The sequence below is a fragment of the Fukomys damarensis genome, unplaced genomic scaffold (genome assembly GCF_012274545.1).
Source record: "Fukomys damarensis isolate Sample0158 unplaced genomic scaffold, DMR_v1.0_HiC HiC_scaffold_11, whole genome shotgun sequence".
Taxonomy (NCBI): domain Eukaryota; kingdom Metazoa; phylum Chordata; class Mammalia; order Rodentia; family Bathyergidae; genus Fukomys; species Fukomys damarensis.
Genome location: NW_022900923.1, coordinates 30,241,559 through 30,250,883, shown reverse-complemented (window position 1 = coordinate 30,250,883; position 9,325 = coordinate 30,241,559). Strand labels below are relative to the sequence as shown.

At 32.7% G+C, this 9,325-nt stretch overlaps 1 long non-coding RNA gene across 1 annotated transcript in view; it reads right to left on the bottom strand.

Moving 5' to 3' along the window:
• Positions 1–7,216: 7,216 nt before the first annotated feature.
• LOC117285591 overlaps positions 7,217–9,325 on the bottom strand; it is a 112,747-nt gene continuing 110,638 nt past the window's right edge. The window contains exon 3 of the long non-coding RNA XR_004516661.1: positions 7,217–7,278. This is a non-coding gene — a long non-coding RNA (uncharacterized LOC117285591). The remainder of the gene's footprint in view (positions 7,279–9,325) is intronic.

Below are 9,325 nucleotides of genomic sequence, written 5' to 3'. Positions count from 1 at the left end.
AAGATTTTGATACATATAATTTAAAGTTTGACTTTTATATACAGCAGGAGATATTGCACATTTATTAATATCATCATTTTCCTATTTTCTATTCTAACTCCATGTTGTACTTTCATATGTATTATTTAGCGTTAGCACATAAACATAAAGTGAAGCTGAAATACCTTGGTAGCTTAACCAAATGAAATGTTGCATTGTGAAAATTATATTATCCATCAATACTAATCTCTACATCTGTCTGTTTTTAAAGCCAAAAGGTCAGATTGTGTATAGTTAGCATATCTTTGCTTTGATACAATACATGCATTATATTCGTGTAAATTAAATGGAAGAAATAGTCTGGCTTGTCGCAAAAAACTTCAAAGTTCTTATTTTATAATTGATACATTTGGTAAAATGAAAGCATCATAACTGTGATTGAAATCTTTATATAAGGGAATATCACAGGAAAAATTAGGCAATTACTAAGCAACAATGAAAAATGCAAAGATGACTTTTTTTTGTTATAGCTGACAGCTGCTTTTTCACATCCTAGAAAATAAATGGTCACAATTACAAACCTAGCACGAAGAATAATGTTGGTGAATTATAATTAATGTAACTTACATGAACTACTTTTCTCTGCTTTATGACCAGTAACCTACAGGTGAAAACAATATTCTACAGTTAAAATGTATTCATAATTTAGATATGAAGAACATTTAACACATGATAAAACAGTGTTATATTGAAATATGAAAATGTTCTTTGGGAGATAGGAAAATGAATGAAGAAAAAAATATTGCAAGGAAATATATTAAGTAATTACTAATTTAGTTTCTTGTTTGTGCTAATCCTATAAATGTCTTGGGTATTACCAAAGTAAAATGATCATTTGGGAAAATATTATTTGTGTGAAAATGTAATCTCATTTCTGTAGTTGGCTATTATTAAATTATCAGATCTAAATGGGAAAGTATATTATTTTTAATCAAGATGTCTTATACCCTGGGATAAATTCAAATGTAAAATATGTGCACACAGGAACTGCTATATTTAAGATACAAATTATAACCTTTTAAATTTCAACTTTATTTCCAAATAAGGTAAATGCTGTACATTAAGTTGGCTGCAGTATCTGTGCATACTCTTGTTGATCAAAACAAACAGCAACATTTTCTGAATATAGGTAATCATTTGAATAATTAAATTTTCTTAAAATATGAGAAACACTGTTCATAGTTTTGTCATAATAGAATGCTTCCTTCAGCTTAGTACTTCTTAAGAAGTCATCGGGGGCTGGGAATTTAGTTCACTGTCACCGCACCTGCCTGGCAAGCACAAGATTTTGAGTTCAATCCCCTATACTGGAAAAAAAAAAAAGGAAGTAATTTGGTCCCAGTACTACTTATTTTATTTTTATTAAGTTTATTAGTACTTTTTAGGTATGCAGTACTGTTACATTCATCACTGGGGTCTTGTACCTTTACCTGCTGTATCTTGGTTCTTATTTTTTCCCTCTACCCATACCTTCCCTTCAGTCCCTCCACCCTTCTCTATTTACAATGACATTGTTTCCACTTTTTCCTTTTCTCACATCTTTTCTTTTCCCTTTTCCTTTCCCCTACCCGTCCCATTTCCCCGCTCCTTTAGCCTTTTTCTTCCCATTCCACATCCTATTCCACACGTTTTAATTAAAAGGCAAGAAAAAAATCCAATGACATATGTATACATTGAAATGGTGAATACCTCCTACTATTAACAAGACTGTTTTCTGTCTCTGTCAAATAAATTCTTCATTTAAAAAAATTACTCTTTTCTATATGATACTGAATTAATTTACTCTGTAGCGCTTTGTAGTAATGTATTTTATTCTGTGCTTGAATAAGCAGTATCTGGTAATATGAAATATGGGGTATAGAAGCTATACAATATAATTTTCTATTTCTTCACTTCTGATTTATGGGTTAAAATGCTGACAAAAGTCATTGATTCCATTAGCATAAATTTCAGGCAGTGCACATTTATTTTTTATTAGCTACCAATTCTTTCACTTTCCTGGTATATTAGAAATAAAACAAAGCAAAATTATAAGCATTTCCTTTTAACTGGTCCTTTAGGTCATTTGTGTTGAAATATAAAGTACTGAATGAAACTGTGATAGGAAATGCGACATAAAAGTTCTGGAAAGTTTCACCAATTTTACTATGATAACTGATTCTGGTGAGAGTACTAGGATAGAGGTGGGAATAAAAAATAGCTGCTTATTTTTAAGTTAAGTGCAGTGGATATTAGTTGTTTGGGGTCAGATGGTCATTTAAATACTCATAATTTTCTGTGGATCACCAAGAAAAAGAAGGAAACCCTAACTACCTAATTTTGGGGGGACCAATACTATTTACTTACCTGTCTGCTAGCTATGGCAAATGAGATTCTATTGGTCAAAATGTGTCTTGTTGAATGATTGGAAAACTCTGAAGCCAAAATATTTTACAGAGTAGTATCTTTCCAAATCTATCACCTCCATTTTATTACATCCACAGAGACTACTACTACCTCAAGAGTTATTGGGAGAGATGGCCAATCAGCAAACCCTGAATCTAATTGTGACCACGTGCCTAAGTTCTGTCTAACAGTGTAGGAGCAAAAGTGATTAGTGCTACTTCTATGTAAAATTTTCTAAGGGAAGTACCACACTTTTCACTATGGTTTCCCACCAGTGCTACATCAGGAAAAAGGCATGATGGTAGTAAGAACATTTTGACAAAATACACAAAATTTATAGCTACCAGGTTTATGGGAGTGAAAGATAGAGATACTTCATTTAGTCTCTCATGAAATGGTTCTTAAGCCACTCCTCCCAACTCTTTATTCTTATTTCTTCTAGCCCTCAACTTACACCTCTGTGTCTCTGGCTTCTTTTCCCCTGAGAGAGCATTGGAATCTAGGAAATGAAGCCCAGCCTACCTATGAGGAACTGGTGCAGGACAAACTGAGTGCAAAATCAGATTCTTCTAAGCGGGCCAAAGGAGGAAATCCTGTAACTTATGGAGAAATAAACAGTTGTGATTATTAGTGTATTGATGAAATCATCATAGAATTCAAAAAAGGTATCAAATTTAAAAAGCTACTGGATATGAGTTTTTGCCTATTTAGTATGGGAGAAATTGAAATTAGAAAGATATATAGCAAAACTCATTATCTATGAACTAACATAAATTCACGTCTATCCATCGATTATCATATGTATTGAAGTCGCGATAAAATGTAAATGGTAGATGGGAATTTAACTAGGAAATGATACGATAGTCTTAACAAATTCATGGTGGTGGTTTTATGAAAATTTTAAAGTTGTAGAATTCTCTCATCATCATACTTATACCTAGTTATGGGTAATTCTCAAGACTTAAAATATGCTTTAAATTACTGTAGCATAAATTGCCTTCTACCTTGCCTTCAGCAATACTTAACTTATGCAATTCAATCTCTGTTATCCCATAGAGTGAATTTAACACTCAATTCTTAATTGTAGCATGTACTTGAGTCTTTTTTCTTTAAAGCTTATTCATATCAATTTTTAGAAGTAATTGTGATTGACTCAAGCCTCGTGGCTCCTCTGAAGTTTCGCTTCCACGTTAGAGGAACACAAGTGTGAGTTCAATTTTCTTTCTTGAATTGAGAAATAATTGAGGACAGTTTAGAAAAGAAGTCAAGTGCTTGTTTTCCCTGAGTAATGTGTAATTTTGATTTTTGAGTGTAGCATCATGGATGATGTGTTTAATGCTGATTCGGAAATTGCATTTAAGAGAGAAATGTAAGAAGAGTTTGCTGATAAAAGAAATACAGTGGGTAGAAGCAGATAGAACTAATTAATAAGGATTCATTCCAAAAGAAAAATTTGGTTTTCACAGCTATAAAGGGAAATATATGATTGAGAACTCAAAGGCTCAAATAGCCAAGACGAATAAAGGTATGAAAATAAACAAAAGCCATAACAAAAAGTGTATTTTAAATTGCATAGACAGTTGATATTATACTATATACTTTATGAAAATTGATATCTGCCTCCATTTAATAAGTGAAATATAAGTTTAGGCTGTTATTGTTTAAATGGATAGGATTATACATTTAAAATAAAATGAAATAAATTCCAAATCTGTTACCTCTTTGTTAGCCTATAATGCATAGTGCATTATTATTTCCAAAATTACTCTAAACAATAAGTACATATATTTAATCCCCTAAAAGATGTCTCCTCACATTCTTATATAAGAACTAAAACTCCTTAAATTGTAAAATTAAATATTATAGGTAGAAAACAAAGAAAGAGAAAGACAGCATCTGATATTTACCTATATTTATGTGCTTCTTCTTTGGCACAAAAATATTTTGGAGATATAAGTTTTTAATTGGAAAATAGAATTTTTAACTTAGAATTTAGTTGATTTGTACAAACCTAGACAAAAGAAAGAAGAAAAGAAAAAAATTCTTAAGTAGATGAATGCAATGAAAGTAATACACGAATGGTTGTAAAATCTGACTTGTTTCAGTTCTTTATAATTATCAAACTGTTAAAGTTTATCAAAAGATTACAATGCATTTCAAGATATTTTTTATGATAAGATTGAAAGAGTATAATTAAATTTGTGCCTCCTCTCCTTAATGTTATTTTGGGGGTTATGTATTTTTGACTTTTATTAGAACATATTCGTAGTACATAATGATCACATCCGATTTAGGAAATTGGTACATGTATGTAACACATTTCAATTCTTTTTTTCCTCCTTCTCTGCACCTCCATATTTTCTCCAGCATCAAATGTATTTTCTTATCTTATAAGACCTTATAAAATTAATTATCATACATACAGATTAGAAACCAGACTAATTGACCAAAGAATGCATAAAACATTGAATACAATTTTACCAAGTTAAGGTACATTCTTAAGTACCTCATCTATGTGTTTTCCCATTTAGGGACATCAGGGGGCAAAGACTCATAGTGAGTAATCGAAGGAGACAGAAGTGGCTGAACTTCACTGTCATCTGCTTGAGCATTTGTGTGAATTAAACATTTAAATATGATTAATTAAGCCATTAACCTTTACATTAAAAATTCTATTTTATGCTGTGTACTACACCATAGTTCAACTGTCATTCAGGTATTAATTAAATTTAAGGCCAACATATTTGTTTAAAACTTATATATTAATTTATTAAGAGACTAAAAACATCAAAACAATTGCAAGACATTTTATCATTATGTAATTATTAAATTAATATTATCACTAAAGATATATTCAATATTTTTTAAAAAATCATTCTCTATTAATTATAAGGATTCATTATAAGAATTAGAATTAAAATACAAATTCTTTATACTTGATAAATTTTCATTTTAGTGTTATACCCTATTTTTAAATAATGACTATAATTTAATTTATTAAAATGTAATTGAAACAATGATACTTTTATAGAAACAAAAATTTTTAAATTGGAATTTTCATAACATAAATTCTATATAACATTACATCTACTATGTCAATATATAAGTGGAAATTAGTTTTATTTCACAGATTTAAAATAATAATATTAGAATCATAGCTTGCATTTATAAACCACTAAGAATAAAGTTCAACTTTATATTTTTAACTATCCTTCAGGTGCCAGATATCTAATTTTTCCTCAGAATTTTTTACCACATCATAAACAAAAAGAGCAGTACTAGAGGTATCACAGGACTGAACCTCAGAATGTACTACAAACCGGGTGTGTGGTGCATACCTGTAATCCCAACACTCAGGAGGCTGAGGCAGGAGGATCTCTGTAAATTTGAGACCAACCAGCACTACTTAGTGAATTTCAGGTCAGTCTGAACTACATAGTGAGACCCTGTCTCACCCCCCCAAAAAAAACAAAAAAAACACAAAGCCACACTAAAAATAAACACACAAAACAGCATGATGCTAGCACAAAAATTGACAACTAGACCAGTGGAATAGAAAACAGGCCACGGAAACAAACCTATACAACCACAGCCATTTGATTCTTGAAAAAGTAAAAAACATACATGGAAAGAAAATAAAATCTTCCTCTTTACCCCATAGTGCTGAGAAAACTGGATATCCATAGGTAGAACACTAATACAATATCTCTATGCTTCATACTGTACAAATGTCAGTGTAAAACAGGTCAAAGGCCTAGATGTAAAACCTCAAAACTTGGAACTGACAGAAGAAAATATAAGAGAAATACAGTGCTTGAAGGCAGAGATAACAACTTCATGAATAGGAATTCATTACAGCAGGGTTAATAACAAGAATTGACACATGGGACTACTTGAAATATAAAAGCTTCTGCAAAGTTAAGGAAACAATTAACAGAGAGAAAAGACAAGCTACATAATGGGAGAAAACCTTTGTCAGGTACGCTTCTGACAGAAGATTAATATACAGAATATATACAGTACTCAGTAAACAATATCAAAAAGCCTCAATCAATAAATGGGAAATGAATTGACCAAATGCTTTCAAAAGTACAAATTGCCAAGTGTATGAAAAAACAAGTTCAACTTTCACCATCAGAGAAACGCAAATCTAAACTACATTGAGATTCTATCTCAGCTCACTCAGAATTGCTATCATCAAGGGGAAAAAAATAAATGCTGACGAGGATGTGGGGAAAATGGAACTCTTCTACACTGTTGGAGAGAATGTAAATTAGAGTAACCATTATGGAAATCAATATAGATGTTCCTCAATAAACTAAAAATAGAGCTAGCATTTTATCCAGCTATACCACTTCTCAGTATATTTCTAAAGAATTAAAGTCAGCATACTTATAGAGTTATGGGCACTCTCATGTTGCACATTGCAGCATAAATTATAATAGTTAAGCTATGAAAAGAGCCAAAGTTTTTAAACAGTATTTCTGCACACATTGTTCAAACTACAGATGTTGGTGTGGGGAAAAGTAACTCTTGAGCAGCTATTTCTCATAGCTTTTATTTCAAGGGTTTTGTGTTCCAGTAATATTTTACTGAATACTTACTTTTGCTTTACTCTGAACAGTTAGTAAAATCTAGTTTTGACAAATCAGCCGTATATGTTAGCACAGTTTGGTAGCATTGTCGAAATTGATTTCCAGATCCATAGATCATTTTTTCTTGAGAAAGAGTGAAAAAATGATGCAAATTATGTGTAAGGACATCTTCCCAGGAAACTTCGGGATGAAACAGTCAGATTCTTAAAGAAATTGGTGGGACATTTTCAAGATATAAATGCAGACCCACAAGATTTAGCTAAAGAAAAAGGAGAACAAAATTCATTAAGAAACGATTAAAAGTAAGTATCTTTCCTGGCTGATAGGAGCATTCTTATTGAAATTTTCATTTATGAATAATGAAAACAGAATAAACCAAGATAAGTAAAATATAGTTTTATTTCCGTTATTGAGATACTTTATATTGCCTAGATACCCGAGTAAATAAGTGGAAGTTAAATATGTGGCTGGCAGCCATAACCAGGTGTGCATGGAATGTAGAGAGCATTCTTGGTAAGACATAATTCTCCCTACCATGATTCTCATGTGTGATAAATCATATTAAAAGACATAACTGGAAAAATTGTGAGGTTAATGGAAGCTCTGATAATGATTATGTCACATATTAAACAATGAGGAAATTACCTTGTTTTATTATGACTGCTTAAAAATATGTGCATTCCGGCCGCCTCTCGCCGCCCACCAATAGGCACGCCCCTTCGACCAAGGACCGCGGAGGAGCCTAGCCACATGGGCCCCAATACAGCGGTATTCATGCCTCCCCCTCACCCCTGGCAAACAAGAGAAAGAGGGCCTCTCTAAGGCTTCTAGATGAAAGTTGAAGCCCACTAGAAATGTGAAGAAAATCCGCAAAAAAGCCACATCACAGCACCATGATTGGTGAGTAGAAGGCACCAGCATCTCACAGCAAACTTGGTATGACTTTAGGGGAAACACAGCTGGAACATGCACCAGGACCTTGCAGAGTTCACCTAGTGGGAGGACAGAGATCTCAACCTGGGCCTTGCAGTCAAAAATCAGCCTGAACCGCAGGGGACAGCGGCTGGCTTGTGGAGACTACTTAGCTTAGACCTGCACACTCCTGCCCACACTGTCTATTGTGTTAACAGAGGCACACTCTGAAGGAGGCGCTCTATTTCTATTTGTATTTCTTATTTTCAAAGTAATATTTTCACCTATCTTTAATCATTTAAAATATTTTATCTTTCTCTTTTCTCAAAATTTTCCTGTTTTTAATCTTCTTTTTCTTCTTCTTCTTCTTCTTCTTCTTCTTCTTCTTCTTCTTCTTCTTCTTCTTCTTCTTCTTCTTCTTCTTCTTCTTCTTCTTCTTCTTCTTCTTTCTCTCTCTCTCTCTCTCCTTGATTTCCATTACTCCCCCTTTTTGTTACTGTTCCTATCCTACTTTGAATTTATTTTCTCTCTTTTCCCTTTCTTCTCTTTTTCCTTCTTTCAAAATTGCCATTAGTTTTAAATGGAAGTCATTACAGTTTCTCTATTCTTGGGACTATGTTGTTCTGTCTTGTCTTCTCTTCAACAGCTCCCTAGAGTTTGTGTGATCTTCTTGTGTCCTCTGACCTCAGTTCTAACGTTTCTCTATGCTATCTATCCCTCCCTCCCCAACTCCTTCGAAATTCCCAACCTGAAGAGTAAAGTTGATATATTGAAATTTTTCACTATAAACATATTTAGGGCTGGTCCTCAATTTTGATTTCATACACATGGATACAGGTGATCGATTAATAACTATCTCAAATTGCCATTTTCTAAGCTGTGCTGATGCTATTGTGTTGCTGATTGTATCACTTGGGCTAAGGTGTTGTGATTGATCTAATCAGTTGTCCTCCTTGGTATAATGAAAAATCAGTTTTCCTGAGAGACATGAGAGACTCAAAACCTAAAGACGAGCTATATCTGGAAGATTGAAGTATTAAATCAGGAATTAAAGCAAGGCCTGCACCAATAACAAAAAAGAGAAATGAGAAGTCATTTAAACAAGACATAGACACAGACTTCCACCCCACCAAAGGTAAACTCTGGGGGAAATGAGGTGGAAAAGTCTGACAGTCAACCGTCTGGGCACACAGGAAGTAAAAAGCAAAACAAAACAAAACAAAAGATAAATGAGGCTCCAGAAAAATTCAAAACAGAAATAATTTATCAGATAACTACAGAGATAGTGAGCACAATGAAAGACATGTTTAGAGACTCTAGAACAGAAACAGATTTAAAAAAATAGATGAGCTCAGGACCATGATGGAAACCATGAATGTTCAGCATAGAAAAGA